The sequence below is a fragment of the Pan paniscus genome, chromosome 4, assembly GCF_029289425.2.
Source record: "Pan paniscus chromosome 4, NHGRI_mPanPan1-v2.0_pri, whole genome shotgun sequence".
In the NCBI taxonomy this organism is placed as follows: domain Eukaryota; kingdom Metazoa; phylum Chordata; class Mammalia; order Primates; family Hominidae; genus Pan; species Pan paniscus.
In genome coordinates, this window is record NC_073253.2 from 156,733,981 (window position 1) to 156,749,690 (window position 15,710).

The window sequence follows — 15,710 nt, forward strand, 5'->3', positions numbered from 1 at the left end:
CATGAGGTGAAACCAGGATTGGACTTCAGAGCCAGCGTTCCTAACCACTGAACTATACAGCCTACACTCCGAAGTCTCCTGAGTCAGCGACCTTGCCCGCTGCCAGCGCTTTGCTGCGGCGGGTCAAGCTCCTGGCGCCCGAGGAGCCCGCGGCGGCTGCGGGTGGAGTTGAGCGCGGACCGCACCAGCTAGACCCGGCCGGTGTCTGCGGAGAGGAGGGGTCGCCGGCCCGCAGAGTTGGCGGCAGGCGGCGGAAGTAGCTCCACAGGCTTGCGACCCCGGCAGCCCTGCGGGCTCCTCAGGGTCCGGTTCCGTGCTGCACTCTTGACCCACTTAACTTCTGATAACCTTTCCCCTCCCCCACCTTGGTCAGAGGGTCATCTCGGGGTAGTTTGTGGGGATGACTCCGGGGGAAGTGTGGAGGCGGGAGGGCTGTAAAAGGGGGGAATCCGACAGCTCCTCTGGGATGGATGATAAACAGGAAAAGAAAGCCGAGTTCCTTCACCGACCAAGGGAGTTTCCAGGTTAGGAACAGGTAAAGCCCAGCACCATGAACATAGTGCTGATCTACCGCGCGGCGCTCTATAGACTCCCAGGCTCATAGGAGCCCATCCAAAGACACGCGCGCGTACTCACACACACGCACACACACATACACACGAGGGTGGGGGAGGAAGGTCTGTAAGTCTCCCATCTGCAGTTACTTGGGTTTAGCGTTACCTCAGAATGTAGAACTATAGCCAAGGAAAACTGCTGATTTTCCTTTCTCTTTACTCCTATACACAGTGAGAATCTTTTGCACCAGCTGAGTAGAATGATGGGTGGGGGGAGGATCGGGGTGGGGGGGGTGGTTAGGACATTATCAGCATGATGTCCAGAAGATTCCTAAAGCAGTTTAGTCTCAAGTAACCAAATGATGAAGTCCTAAAATGCTCCCCTTCCCCTCGAACCTCTAACACATCTCAAAATAGGGTTTTCCTTCTGACCCTTAGTTACCCACGTTTTTCTTTCTGCACCATCAGCCCCTTCTGCCTAGGCTCGCTTCAGTGTAGGTTGAGAGAACAAAATTCAGTAGACAGAACAAACCACAAATACTGTCACCCATCTATAATGATAATAATAATAATAATGGCCCAGGGAATGATGAAACAAGTATATATTAAAGGTCTACTATATACAGAAAGTTAAGAAAGAGAGGGGCAAAGAGTTAAAATAGCTTGCATCTCAGCAAGTAAAATTGTGTAGTGTAAACTGAAAGCATAAAAGAACCAGAGGTAAATCTTTGGGTTCAAAACCCAGGTCAAATACTTAGTAACTTTGTAACTCAGGCAAGTCATTTAACCTCTAAGCCTTAGTTTCCTCTTCTGGAAAACTGAGAAGGAAAAGAATACCCTCTCCACTGGATTGCTCTAGAATGAAGTAAATATAGGTGTAGTATTTGGCTGTGATTAATAAATATTAGTAATCTTTTAATGAATAAGCCATAATGAATGTACAGGAAAACAAACAAGGTTTAGTGTCACTCAGCTATACAAACTGAGTAGGTATAGATTTGGTGCCATTATTATTATTATTTAAATATGCTTTAAGTTATGGGATACATGTGCAGAACTTGCAGGTTTGTTACATAGGTATACACGTGCCGCGGTGGTTTGCTGCACCCATCAACCGGTCATCTACATTACGTATTTCTCCTAATGCTATCCCTCCCGTAGCCCCTCACCCCCCGACAGGCTCTGGTGTGTGAGGTTCCCCTCCCTGTGTCCATGTGTTTTCATTGCTGAACTTCCACTTATGAGTGAGAACATGTGGTGTTTGGTTTTCTGTTCCTGTGTTAGTTTGCTGAAAATTATGGTTTCCAGCTTCATCCATGTCCCTGCAAAGAACATGAACTCATCCGTTTTTATGGCTGCATAGTATTCCATGGTGTATATGTGCCACATTTTCTTTATCCAGTCTATCGTTGATGGGCATTTGGGTGGGTTCCAAGTCTTTGCTATTGTGAATAGTGCTGCAATAAACATACATGTGCATGTGTCTTTATAGTAGAATGGTTTATAATCCTTTGGGTATATACCCAGTAATGGGATTGCTGGGTCAAATGGTATTTCTGGTTCTAGATCCTTGAGGAATCACCACCCTGTCTTCCACAATGGTTGAACTAATTTACACTTCCACTAACAGTATAAAAGCATTCCTATTCCTCCACAACCTCTCCAGCATCTGTTGTTTTCTGACTTTTTAATGATCGCCATTCTAACTGGCGTGAGATGGTGTCTCATTGTGGTTTTGATTTGCATTTCTCTAATGACCAGTGATGATGAGCTTTTTTTTGTATGTTTGTTGGCTACATAAATGTCTTCTTTTGATAAGTGTCTGTTTGTATTCTTTGCCTACTTTTTGATGGGGTTGTTTGTTTTTCCCTTGTAAATCTGTTTAAATTCCTTGTTGATTCTGGATATTAGCCCTTTGTCAGATGGACAGATTGCAAAAATTTTCTCCCATTCTGTAGGTTGCCTGTTCACTCTGATGATAGTTTCTTTTGCTGTTCAGAAGCTCTTTAGTTTAATTAGATACCATTTGTCATTTTTCACATTTGTTGCCATTGCTTTTAGTATTTTAGTCATGAAGGCTTTGCCCATGACTATCTCCTGAATGGTAATGCCTAGGTTTTCCTCTAGGGTTTTTATGATCTTAGGTCTTACATGTAAGTCTTTAATCCATCTCGAGTTAATTTTTGTATAAGGTGTAAGGAAGGGGTCCAGTTTCAGTTTTCTGCATATGGCTAGCCAGTTTTCACAACACCATTTATTAAATAGGGAATCCTTTCCTTATTGCTTGTTTTTGTCAGATTTGTCAAAGATCAGATGGTTGTAGATGTGTGGCATTATTTCTGAGGCTTCTGTTCTGTTCTATTTGTCTGTATACCTATTTTGGCACCAGTACCGTGCTGTTTTGGTTACTGTAGACTTGTAGTATAGTTTGAAGTCAGGTAGCATGATGCCTCCAGCTTTGTTCTTTTTGTTTAGGAATGTCCTGGCTATACAGGCTCTTTTTGGGTTCCCATTGAAATTTAAAGTAGTTTTTTTCTAATTGTGTGAAGAAATCAATGGTAGCTTGGTGGGCATAACACTGAATCTATAAATTACTCTGGGTAGTATGGCCATTTTCACCATATTGATTCATCTTATCCATGGGCATGGAATGTTTTTCCATTTGTTTGTATCCTCTCTTATTTCCTTTTGCAGTGGTTTGTAGTTCTCCTTGAAGAGGTCCTTCACATCCCTTGTAAGTTGTATTTCTAGGTATTTTATTCTCTTTGCAGCAATTGTGAATGGGAGTTCACTCATGATTTTGCTCTCTGTCTATTATTGGTGTATAGGAATGCTTGTGATTTTTGCAGATTGATTTTGTTTCCTGAGACTTTGCTGAAGTTGCTTATCAGCTTAAGGAGATTTGGGGCCAAGACAATGGGATTTTCTAAATAGACAATCATGTCATCTGCAAACAGAGACAATTTGACTTCCTCTCTTCCTATTTGAATACCCTTTATTTCTTTGTCTTGCTTGATTGGTGCCATTATTATAAGTCATCCTGAGAATAAAGGAGCAGATATTTCATGGGAATTAAGGAAGGGTGAAGAAGAAGATGTATTAAAAATCCAAGCAGCAATCAAACAGAGAAAAGATTAAAGAATATGCATTCTCTATGCAATAACATCTCAGGGATATCCCTTACCAACAACAGTAACTAATATAATTAAAAATACATTTCTGGCTGGGTGTGGTGGCTCATGCCTGTAATCCCAGCACTTTGGGAGGCTGAGGAGGGCGGATCACAAGGTCAGGAGACCAGACCATCCTGGCTAACACAGTGAAACCCCATCTGTACTAAAACTACAAAAAAAATTAGCCGGGCATGGTGGCACGTGCCTATAGTCCCAGCTACTCCAGAGCCTGAGGCAGGAGAATGGCTTGAACCCGGGTGGCGCAGATTGTAGTGAGCCAAGATCACGCCACTGCACTCCAGCCTGGTGAAAGAGTGAGACTCCGTCTCAAAAACAAACAAAAAAACATTTTGACTAGTTACAAAGCTAAGGTCAACTTATGCCTAAAGTGAGTCTCAGTCATACAACAGGAGCAACACTGGCCATCTATCTGGACGACTTTGCTGACAATACTGACTCAGAAGATGCAAAATGAGAACAATAACGTGGAATCTGGAGATGTGTTAGTTGCTGAAGAGTATCCTCCACGATCCCAAATGTAGAATGAGAAGGCAAAATGTAAGTACTCTTAACAGGCCATATTTCAAAATCATCTCAGTATGAAACATATAAATACAAGTTTAAAAAGTCACCAACCATCTTCCATTAGTATTTAATGTAATATGGAAACATTATTCAGTAAATATGTAGCAGGCTTCTAATCTTTTTTTAATTTTATTATTATTATATTTTGAGTTTTAGGGTACATGTGCACAATGTGCAGGTTAGTTACATATGTATACATGTGCCATGTTGGTGTGCTGCACCCATTAACTCGTCATTTAGGATTAGGCATATCTCCTAATGCTATCCCTCCCTGCTCCCCCCACCCCACAACAGTCCCCAGTGTGTGATGTTCCCCTTCCTGTGTCCATGTGTTCTCATTGTTCAATTCCCACCTATGAGTGAGAACATGCGGTGTTTGGTTTTTTTGTCCTTGTGATAGTTTGCTGAGAATAATGGTTTCCAGTTTCACCCATGTCCCTACCAAGGACATGAACTCATCATTTTTTATGGCTGCATAGTATTCCATGGTGTATATGTGCCACATTTTCTTAATCCAGTCTATCGTTGTTGGACATTTGGGTTGGTTCCAAGTCTTTGCTATTGTGAATAGTGCTGCAATAAACATAGGTGTGCATGTGTCTTTATAGCAGCATGATTTCTAATCCTTTGGGTATATACCCAGTAATGGGATTGCTGGGTCAAATGGTATTTCTAGTTCTAGATCCCTGTGGAATTTCCACACCGACTTCCACAATGGTTGAACCAGTTTACAGTCCCACCAACAGTGTAAAAGTGTTCCTATTTCTCCACATCCTCTCCAGCACCTGTTGTTTCCTGACTTTTTAATGATCGCCATTCTAACTGGTGTGAGATGGTATCTCATTGTGGTTTTGATTTCAAAATTGTTTTACAAGTACTGGGGAATGGTCTGCGGAAAAAGCAAACATGTGGTCCTTATCCTCTTGGATTTTACACTGTAGTGTAGGAAGGAGCCAAGAGCCATCATGGAATTTATTATATGTATAACATGTAAACTGGGAAAGATAGGAGATTATGGAATTCATAATTGATGCAGATAACTCAATTTGAGGATTTGGGAAAAGCTTTTTTCTGATGAAGTCATGCTTCAGTGGAAATTTCAAAGCTATGCTAGCCTGATGAAAGATTGTGGGAAGAAAGTTCCAGACAGAGGAAATAGTATGTACAAATATCTTGAGTCAAGAGATGATGGTATGAATGAAGAATGAAGGAAGAACAGTCAGACTAGAGGACAAGGGCAAGAGTGGCTGTTGACACAGTTGAAAATTACAGACCAGGATAGGTTGAAGCAGAGGGGTGACAGGATGAGTTTTAATCACACTGGAGGAAGATGATAATGGCTGTAGGGGATCTGTTAGGAAGCTATTGCAAGAATCCAGGTGAGAGGTGATGTTGGTCTGAACTATAATAGTGACAGTGAAGATGAAGAGAAGTGACCATAGTCATGCGGAGGAAGTGGCTAAACTTTGTGACAGATGTAATGTGGAGAATGAGGGGAAAGAAGGATTCAAGCATGACTCATACATTTCTGGCTTGAGGAACTCAGTGGTGGTGGCAGAAGAAAGTTGATGAGGGTGATACATTTAGTTTGGGTCGTGTTGAGTTTGGGGTACCTGATAGCCATCCAAGGTACACTAGACATTTTGATAAATGCACCTAAATCTCAGCACCAAGGGCTGGGCTGGGGCCAGTGCAAAATCTCCATGCTCCATCTTGACAGTATATTTCCCTTTCTTTATTTAAATTTTCTCTGTATAATTCATAACTGTGTAATCATAACCATATTTTACCCATTTTATATCCATCTTCCTTCATGGAAGGAAAGTTTTAAAAAATTGTGGTTTTTTTTGGCTTGGTCATTGTTGTATCCCAGTAACTAGTTCCCATAGTAGACATCTAACAGGTATGTTTTGAATGAATGAGTATATGTGTGATGATCCTGAAGATGTAATCCACTTATATTATGAAAGTGTATGAAGAATGAACAGAGTGGGAAGACTGGAATGCCGAGAAGATAAACTTCTGGTAAAGGACAGTTGCAGCCACCAGAAGGGTCAAATTAACATTGACACAGAAGGTAGAAAGAAAATGAGTGCAGTGTGATCACAGCCAAGGAAACAGAATATTCTGATAAAGGATGGACTAGTCAACTGTATTAAATCATTTACAAAGATTTTGCATTTTAGAACAGGTATTGCAGTTTATAGTACACAGTTCAAAAGTAAGTCACTCTGTCCTTCTGCCACCATGATCCTTTTTCTAAAAACTAACACAGTTCATTTTCTGGGAGGAATAGTAATGAGACAGTTCATATCATAGCATTTCATCTGTTAACAAACAGGTATGAAATATGTCCACAGGTGCCAGGTAGCCCTCCCTGCCTTACTCCTGCTGGTGAAGCAGCAGAATGATGATTTTGAAGAAGGTTCTCATGGAATGTGTATTACCTGTTTTGCCTAATCATTTAAACTTTTGAATTCATAATTCTTTAAATAAATGAATGAAAGATCTCTTAGCTCTGAATATTGATTGGGGTCTTTTGAAATAGTGTGCAGAAATTTCAGTAATATTGAAGGGTAGGAAGAAAGTCAGAAATAACATGTAGAAAGAAAATATATGCCTAATACTGTCAGCATATACAATAGCACAGACTTTCCAATTACTAATAAATTCTCAAATATATGGCTTTCTGAGCCTATGTAATATACATATAAGAACTCTTTTATACAACCTTTTCATGTATCTTATATATAAAAATGTAGTTTTATTTATTTTATGTACTAAATTATATGTCTATAGTAGTTTAAATTTTATTAAATATTTTTCCCTTATGCTCATCAAAAATGCCCTTTATTTATTTGTCTGGCAAGCCTTGCCTTCATAGGTACTAGAAAAGAAATTTCTCCTAAATTACCATAAATTCCATATTATGGGTTTATGACTTAATGAGATTTTACTGTGCAGAATTAGAAATGCAAATCACATGTCTACTGAGTCCACTTTCTCCTTCAGCAGCTATAACTAATGCTATACATGAGTTTCTGTAAAACTATCAGCCATATTAACCCTTATGACATAGAAATCAATTTAGATTATTTAACCAAAAATATAATATTAATAATAAAATAAGACCAATGTGTCACTGTTCCAAATCCTGTCTCTATTGTAACTTATTTAATCCTTACAATATACCTGTAAAAATGTTCATCATTTTTAACCCCATTTTATATGTGAGGAAACAGCAGCAAAAATTAATCGCTCTAAGATCACACAGTTAATTTTTTAAAAAGTTAAAGGGCTCAGGCCCTTCCTGACAACTATGTGACTTTGTAAGTGAAACTCCTGTAGATTTGTCTGCTATACATTCTCAGCTTGTCTCATTCACTGAGTTAATATAATAGAAACAAAACCTCAGCCCAGTCAGAGGATCTCTGCACTTTAACAATCAAATGACTAATAGGAAATTTTGAGAATTGAGTTTCTGGGCATCTTTTAAAGGAGGACTACATCAGATTAATCGATCTTCAAGAACATAGAAAGAAAAGTATGCCTCGGAGTACAAAATGAAATTAGTGATGCTTCCAATGGAGGTAAAATTGTTATATGAGGAAATTACCTAAGCTCTGACACCGTGGGGATGCTAATTATATTCACATACTGTCTTGGCAGAAATAAAGTACCACATCCTTTATGCTAGAAAAGGATAAAATGGGAAGGAAACCCTTTTTTACCAACTGCTATTCAAAGTCCCAAGCAGGGAGAAGAGGTATGCCTTATCAATAAGCAAAACTGATGTACAAACAAGAACATTAAAAAGTCTGAGCAATAATTTCTCAAAATCCCTATCAGGTTGGTTTCTTAGGGATGGCCATTGACAGATAGCCAAAAATAGCTAATCCAATGTGTAAAATGGGATTTTCCCGAATGTGGGTCATGCATCTCAAAGGCCTTTCCCAGTGCTCCTTTACCAGAACTGTGTATCCACTTATATACCATAGTTAGGGATCCTAAGGTTAATAAGTCTTTTGCAGCTCTACCAAAACTCTTGAAATTCTAAAAAATGTACATAATGACTCTAAATTAAAAAAATAATTTAATGTTGAAATTAATGTTTAATTAAATGTCTATAACATGTAATACCATGCCTATAATTATACATGATTATATTCAATATAGGAAATATAAACTTTAATCTGCTTTGTATTATGTGTCAAGGGTTCTCCACAACTTAAAGAACTTGTACATATGATGGTTTTTCAAAGCTCCAGGTAGCTACAGCCTCAGGCAGACTTAATCACTTTCAAATTCTATGCATCTAAAGCCAATTGCAGTGTTCTGTTCTTTTTTTTCCCTTAAATCCTTTTTTAAGGCATTCCATTGCTAATTCTACAAGAAACAAGACTGTATTTTACTTTTGTTTTTATTATCCAATGTATTATACTCAGCACACTTACTTAACTTGTATTAGCACTTGTAAGTTATAATTACAATTATTATTTTTATTAATACTTATGTAGTGCTGACTTACTAGCTTGTTTGCTCTTTGATGAACAACATTAATTCATTATTCATTTAATTCTTTCAAGCTTATGTGTAGTGCTTTTGGGGTTGTAAGTGACAGAAACCAAGCGCAAACTATCTCAGACAAGTGAATTTTAGGTCATGTAGCTGAAACCGTCAAGGATGAGCAGCATTGAGGACAGGTGGATTCAGGGGCTTAAGCTATTTTATTTCTCAATTCCATTTTATGAAAATTGGCCATATTCTTAGGTGGGGTCTCTTGTCAAAATAACAAGGAAACAGTTACTCCACTTTAGCAACCCTGAGATTAACAATTTGGTAACACCAAAATTGCAAGATAAAATACTGTGTGAAGACTTGGATCATAGACCTATATTCAACCAATCATTTGCTCTGATCAGTGGTCTTGTGCCCACCTCTGGTCCTGAAGCTGGAGTAAACCATATCTAAACCATGTGGACCATGGGTTGTTGAGGAATGAGAACCCAAAGAAGGATCCTTAACATATTGTTTCTACAAAGAGGAGGAATGGATCCGGAGCAGGCAAAAGTCAAAGATGTCTACTATGGGCAGAATAGGTGTCATTAGTAACCACATCTTTTTGATAAATCAGTTGTGGCATAGGGACTTGAATATGGCTAAAAGAGAGACCCAAATTCACCACATCCATCTTACATGAATGTCCTTGTAACTGTCCTGTAAAGATGAATGAATGAACAAATACATAAATCTAGGACATCTGGGATCTCATATTTATGTCAATTATGGTTGACTGCTACTTACATTTTAGCAATTTGCATAGTCATATGTGAAACAATCACCTTGAAATTGTTTGAAGATAGTCATGGTATAACTGGATGCATATAAGTAAATACATGCAGGAATTGATACAAAAATTTAGTAAAATTATAAGCAAGAATGGCTAGGGATAGAAGGTCCTAAAAATTCATTATTTGAGTAACTGAGAACTACTAGTAAAAAATTATAATGTTAGTATTAAATAATTGCATTAACTTCACTTCTACATAGTAAAACTTGATTAATATTTGTTGAATAAATAAACATTTGAATGAATAAATTCCTCAAAAACCTTTTTGGCTGCCTGATATGGTTTGGCTGTGGCTTCACCCAAAATTTCATCTTGAATTGTAATTTGCATAATCCCCATAATCTCCATGTGTCAAGGGAGAGACCAGGTAGAGGTAAATGAATTGTGGGGCCAGTTTCACCCATGTTGTTCTTGTGGTAGTGCATGAGTTCTCAGGAGATCTGATTGTTTTATAAGTGTTTGTGTTCATTTCTTATTCCTACTGCCTTGTGAAGTGGGGGCCTTGTTTCACCCTCACCTTCCCCCATGATTGTAAGTTTCCTGAGGCCTCCTTAGCCATACTGAACTGTGAGTCAATTAAGCTTCTTTCTTTTATAAATTACGCAGTATCAAGGAGTTCTTTATAGCAGTGTGAAAATGAACTAAAATATTGCCTAAGCATTTAAATATGTCCCATGCTAATAATCATAAACAGTTTCTAAATTTTTGTTAACATATGATTTACCTTAATAATAAAAATGTATTATTGTATATAGTATTTAAAATATATGTCATTGTGGATAGAAAATGACCTTCCTAGCCAGGCACAGTGGCTCACGCCTGTAATCCCAGCATTTTGGGAGGCCGAGGTGGGCAGATCACGAGGTCAGGAGTTCGAGACCAGCCTGACCAACATGGTGAAACCCCATCTCTACTGAAAATACAAAAATTAGCCGGGCATGGTGGCGGGTGCCTGTAGTCCCAGCTACTCAGGAGGCTGAGGCAGGAGAATTGCTTGAACCCGGGACATGGAGGTTGCAGTGAGCCGAGATCTGAGATCGTGCCACTGCACTCCAGCCTGGGTGACAGAGCGAGACACTGTCTCAAAAAAAAAAAAAAAAAAAAAGAAAAAGAAAAAAGAAAATGACCTTCCCTGATACTTATATTCTAACCTCTCTACACTTTTTTAATTCTCAGAAAACACTATGAGGTATATTCTAATGTTGTCTTCATTTCACAATATTCTGAAATTGTCAAAGGTTTTGTGATTAAGAAAAGCGTCTTTTCAGAAACAGAAGAATGGAGAATAACTAGTCAAAGTCTGTCAGAGTGAAGATTTTCTTTAATTGGAAACCTAATGAGTAGGTGATAATAACCACTGTTTTCTTTCATTTGTTTTAGCATAGTTATCTCATAATAGAAACGGCATGAAGACATTTTTTGTTCCTAGTTCCTGAGAAGATTAATTTGGTTCTAGCTTCAAATAAGATGATTAAGGGCTGTGAGTGGAAGTGTTCCTACTAAGGGTGTGGTATGTGGTGGTGTAGAGCAAAGTCATAGCTCTGTAAGATAAAGTCTTTTGCAGGAAAGAAAGTCCAACAACCAATTCCACTGATGTTTATTTTTTAAAATGTAATTTCTTTTAATGTGAGCTCAGAATTAAGTGATTGGCTTTTGGAACCAGTGATGCATCAACAAGAACCAATGAGTATTTTGGGGATTTGGTATGTTCCAACCATGCATTTTATCCAGAATTGGGCGTGTGGATTGTTCAGGAGATGATTTTGTATATTACATGGACATGTGTTGTAAATTTACGGAAAATAGATAAAGTAGTAATGCAGTTGGTACTTGGGTGTGACAAAAATAATGCAGGTGGTATGCCAACATTTGGGAATCGTTGACTAAACAAATTAGGAAGGAACTATCTGCCAAATTTCTGTGAGAGAAATTCTCATACTTTAAGCTGAAGTGAGGAACTTCCAACTCTTAAGTGTCTGTGGTTATTAGAAGTCCCTAGTGTGGGTGATCAGCAGCCATGAGATGTGAGGTGAATATGAACATCATCAGACAACAAGGTCACCTTTTTGACACAGGGATCAAAATCTAATTCAGGAATTCAGTGAATATACGGACCCTCTGTGTATGTGGACATGTTCTGCAGGGAACAAACAGATGAATTTACAATATTATTCCCCTCAAGAAGCTTACAGGGGGAGGGGGAGGAAGAATGGCAAAAATGATTACAATTACTCTAAGCAGCAGAATAGTAATGTCACAAGAAACAAAGGAAGAAGGGAAACTGGCTGGGAGTAAATGGGAAAGCCTTTACTGAAAACATGCTGTTTGAAGTAGACCTCGAAGGATGGCCAAGATATTATTGCAGTTTTTAGTGGATGATGGGAAGTTTGAAATAAATTTTTGCATAGATGTAGCATCTAGCTAAAGTACAAAATTGGCCAAGTTGTGAAGATCCTTGATATCAGGATGAGGATTTTAAATGATGTAGATAGATGTAGGGTACTCTGGGATCTAGTCCTCCTTCCATCCTTCATCAGCAATGTTATAGTTGCTACATCATTTTTATCAGGGATCAGCTGACTTGTTATGATAACAAGTATCAGGCTTTGCAGGATACTCTGATCCACAGTAGTATTATGAAAGCAGCCATAGAAAAACAATAAAGGTGAGTCATGATTTAATAGGAATAATAGAAAAGGTTAAAAATAAAGGAAAAACACAGTAAGATTTTTATCCAGAAAGAAATAAACAACCAAACTAGCAGTTTATCATGTTACACAAATAGGCACTAGTAATCTGAGAGGGTCTTTTATCTCACCTCCATTTTTAAAGGGGCATGAGAGTATTTGAAAAGAATGGCATGACATCATAGATCATTTTAATCTTAGTGTGAAGTTGAGCTGACTAGAGGAAAAAACCTCAGATCTCAGATTCTTTTAAAAATATACTGGAAATGTACTTAAGAATTTACTGTAAAAGATAGTAAAATGGATGCTTATCTAATTGTTCTATTTATTTTCTTGGGAGCTGGAGTACGTAGTGCCCATAGAGAAGCTGGCTGTCCCCTTCCATTCTTCTATAAGGAAGGGAAGAATAAATGGGACAGGAAAAAAGAGAACCATTAAGATGTTATTTTAACTAAAAGTTCTGGGAGAGTAATTTTTTTTTAAAAAAGCTAAAATTTGAAGATTAAATAAAACAGATATCAGAGAAAACAACTTCTGAAGATAGCAAATCAAACTTAAAGATTTGGAAAGACCCTGAAGCAATCATTGATATATTACAGAAAATAGGCAGTTCATTTGAAAATTCATAGATAAAACAAGAAACTTCAAAGAGCTATCTAGCTTGCCGTGGGCATCTTTGATCTATACCTTTAAACAGGTTATGTATTTTTCTCTATTATTAAAGGCACGCAAAAGATGGTTATGTTGGTGCAGGCTCTCAAGATGCCCATCACCAATGATTATAAGTTGAGGAATAGAACAATTCTTGAGAAACTTATGCTCCAGAGCTTCCTTATAGGATCAAACTCAGCCTACCCTCTACATGGCTCTTCTTTGAAACCTCCCTTGTCTTAGTTTCCCTCTTTCCCTTTCTTATTTTTTCCTGTTTCTCATCATCTGCACAGAAATCCTTCTCTCAAGGTCAGCTTCTGGGAATTGAACCTAACACAACTGGGTACTTTTGGATGCATTCTGGAGGACAACTGTTTCTGGAAAATAAGACATCATTACTGGAACTCCGCAGATGAGAATGACACCATGAGTCGTGGAAGAACAATAACTAGCTGCTGTGTTGCTGTTTAACACTTCTTGTATGATTTTTTGAGACATGGGGTGACTCCCAAGTTACATTCTCTTCCTGACTTTTAGTTGTATCAGATGTAAAATGAGGGTGTAAAACTAGGTGATTGCCAAAGTTCCTTCCAGCTGGAAAAATTCTATGATGTAAATCAGGGGTTGGCAAATTATGGACCTCTGGCCAAGTCCAGCCATACCTCCTTTTTTTTGAGTGAAGTTTTACTGGAATGCAGCCCTGCTCATTAGTTTAGGTATTGTTTATACCTGCTTCATGCTGCAGAGTTGAGTAGCCTAGTCTACTCTGCAACTCTATGAGACTCATAATGATTATTATCCTCAACATTTTAAAAAACAGGTGAGGAAATTGAGACAAAGCAAATTTAAGTTGTCCAAGTTTACAGGATGATTAATGGCAGAGCTGACGTTCATATTCAGCCAATCTGCCTCCAGAGTTGGTGCTTTTAACCACAGTGCTAAACTGCCCTGATTTAAGAAGCCCACAATGAAAGTGAATGTTAAAACCTTTTGACTCATAGTAATTAAGATGTGCTTGCTTTGTTTTTAGTATTAGGGTTAACGTTAACAGGAACACATATGGAAGCATGGATGGAGGAGAGGGAAGGGGGAAAATTCTGCAAGCTCAACAAAGTTAGAAAATAATATCAACAATAAAATATAGCCTGTTTATTTTTTTTTTTACCATCACATGCAATCCTACAATATGGTTTCATGTTCCCTTCATTTTTCCTCATGGTGCAAATCACAGACACATTTACAAACAAATTCACAACTAAGATGCTTAACTTGGTCCTCAGCATGCCAGCATCCTGTGTCTGTGGAGCAGAACTAATCATTTTATGTCACTTCTCACTTCTCCTCCCCTCCCACTTCCTTTGAGATTGCAATTCTGCTTAGGCAATGTGATGAATGACAATGCCAAGGGTAGATAATTTTGCTTTTGACAATTTACACTTTCACAGTGCATCAGCACAATGTTTTGTAAATGTTTTTGGTTTTTAGATCACATTGACATTAATCCTCTCAAAATATATTTGTGTATCCTTTTCCACTGTGGTGAAGGCTCATTTGAATGGAACAAGTTTAAACACTAACTTAAATTGAAGAAGGAAATATCTTAAAGAAGAAAGGATGGAGAGGTATTTTCCAATTTATCTTTCTTAAATCACAGCTAGAATTCAAGTCATAGAGGAGTAGGAGTGGCTAATATAAATTTTTGTTTCCTTTTTTTTTCTTTTTTTCTTTTTTTTCTTTGAGATGGAGTATTGCTCTTATTGCCCAGGCTGAAGTGCAGTGGTGTGATCTCAGCTCACTGCAACCTCCGCCTCCTGGGTTCAAGCAATTCTCCTGCCTCAGCCTCCCAAGTAGCTGGGATTAGAGGTATGTGCCACCACACCCAGCTCATTTTTGTATTTTTAGTAGAGATAGGTTTCACCATTTTGGCCAGACTGGTCTCGAACTCCTGACCTCAGGTGATCTACCTGCCTAGGCTTCCCAAAGTGCTGGGATTACAGGTGTGAGCCACCGTGCCTGGCTTCTATTTCTTTTTTGGTAAATATTTTGTCATAGTGTTTTAACAATAACCCACAATGTGAACTCATCTCAGAAAATTTGGTTTTGGCCATTATAGCTGTAATTTAACTTCTTTCCTAATGCATGTAAAGTGGCTGATAAATTTCTTATTCTGCTCAAGTCAGCACTTCCTAACCTTACTATTTTTGGCAGTGTTTGGGACTATAATAAGATTAAACCAGTCTTGCTCTGTTCCTCTCTGTCTTTCTGTGTCTGTCAGTCTCTCTTTCTATCCTTCTCTGCCTCTCTCCTTCTGTTTGTTTTATATTTCCATTATTGCCTGATTGCCTGAGTACTTATTGTGCTAGCCACTGTGCTATTTAATATGCTGTACTTCATTTATTCTTCACAGTAACCACTGAGTTTGGGATTGCCACTGACAATTTTCAGATAAGGCAACTAAGGATGTACAAAGTTAAATGTTACACAACTGTAGTAATAATAATGTAGTTTAATAATAAGTTGTTATATTAATGCAATAATAATGATACACTCAAGATTCCAACTCAGAATGGTCTCCCTCCAGGTAGTAACCTTAAACACTGTGCAAGAACACAAAAGGTTCAGAAATCCTCAAATAGTAATGTGAATCAAGAAAGATACAGGCTTCCATGTAGGAACCAGATAGTCATGATCCTAGGCCAGCAGACTGAAG

The 15,710-nt window shown here is 38.2% G+C and overlaps 1 long non-coding RNA gene across 1 annotated transcript; it reads left to right on the forward strand.

Annotated features, from left to right (window-relative positions):
* Positions 1-526: 526 nt before the first annotated feature.
* On the forward strand, positions 527-15,255 carry LOC129397827 (uncharacterized). The gene is made up of 2 exons (XR_008625466.2): positions 527-4,285; positions 13,294-15,255. It is a non-coding gene; the product is annotated as an uncharacterized LOC129397827 (long non-coding RNA).
* The last annotated feature ends 455 nt before the right edge of the window (positions 15,256-15,710 follow it).